Below are 1,305 nucleotides of genomic sequence, written 5' to 3'. Positions count from 1 at the left end.
CCGAGCTCCCCGCGTGGGGATGACTCAGGGTTACTCCCACCCGGTCACCCGAGGCCCGCACCCGCCCCGCCCCTCGCTGCCCGTCCTACCGCTGCTCAGGGACAGTGGTCACTCTCTGTAGGAGCCTTGTCCGTTTCAAAAGGAAAAAACATCAGATGCCAGTCGTGGACCCCTGTTGGCCTTAATGAGATTGTTCTTTGTAGATACATTTCAGTAAACCGAGCTTGTGCGAAGGGGGGAGAGGACGTGAAGTGCATGCTTAAAGCGTGTTGTGTATTAAACAAGTAGAATTTTTATTTCCGGTAAGTCACACGTTTCTACTTAAACATTAACTTTTAAAATATACTTTGTCATGAATGGGAGTAGAGTTAGTCATGGTATAATTTGAGCTTCAAACTTTTCTTTTTGTCACAGTTTTTGATAAGTCTGGACTCCCCTCTTCCCCCCAGAATGGGATGCACTGTGACAGCCCCTGTGTTATCCATCAAGTATTAAGTATCCTTTCATACTTACATTCAGACTCTAAGGCAGCGGTTCTCAACCTGGGGGTCGAGACCCCTTTGGGGGTCGAATGACCCTTTCACAGGGGTCGCCTAAGACCATCGGAAAAACATATATAATTACATATTGTTTTTTGTGATTAATCACTATGCTTTAATTATGTTCAATTTGTAACAATGAAATTGGGGGTCACCACAACATGAGGAACTGTATTAAAGGGTCGCGGCATTAGGAAGGTTGAGAACCACTGCTAAGGGATGCTTTCTTGAATATTCATTTAACTGGAATTAGTACTGGGTGCTCTTCCCTTGTTTGGTGTGATTCAGTTGTGTAAAGAAAATGTCAACAGAAAACAAAAAAATTTTCATCTTGGAGAAACCAAGATGGCGGCATAGGTAAACACCGGAAATTGCTGCCTTGCACAACCACTTCAAAAATACAACTAAAAGACAAAACGGACATCATCCAGAACCACAGGAAGGCTGGCTGAGTGGAAATTCTACAACTAGAAGGAAAGAGAAAAGCACACTGAGACTCAGGAGGTGCGGAAGTAAAGTGCAGAGGTACGAGGCTAGAGCGTGCGCGGGAAGGGGCTGGCAACTGAGGACGCGGTTGTCTTTTTCAATCGGGAGGGATTCTCAAGCTCCCAACGGCCCTGACTCCAGTTCTGGGCGAGTCTCTGGGGACCGAGACTCATAAGGGGAGAAACTGGACTGTTTGGCATCGGTCGGAACTCGAGGGCGGCTTTCTCTCAGAGGTGCTTGCAGCAATTACTGGGACACTGAGAAGCAGGGCCTCTTAGGG

General features: G+C 47.0%; 1 protein-coding gene across 2 annotated transcripts in view; it reads left to right on the top strand.

The window, feature by feature from the left end:
- Window positions 1-209: 209 nt before the first annotated feature.
- KIAA1841 (KIAA1841 ortholog) overlaps window positions 210-1,305 on the top strand; it is a 57,269-nt gene continuing 56,173 nt past the window's right edge. For both annotated transcript variants that reach the window (XM_014532086.1, XM_005884579.2), the window contains exon 1: window positions 210-302. The gene's annotated coding sequence lies outside the window, so the exon portion shown is untranslated. The remainder of the gene's footprint in view (window positions 303-1,305) is intronic.

The sequence above is a fragment of the Myotis brandtii genome, unplaced genomic scaffold, assembly GCF_000412655.1.
Source record: "Myotis brandtii unplaced genomic scaffold, ASM41265v1 scaffold84, whole genome shotgun sequence".
In the NCBI taxonomy this organism is placed as follows: Eukaryota; Metazoa; Chordata; class Mammalia; order Chiroptera; family Vespertilionidae; genus Myotis; species Myotis brandtii.
This window is presented reverse-complemented; position numbering and strand designations above follow the sequence as displayed.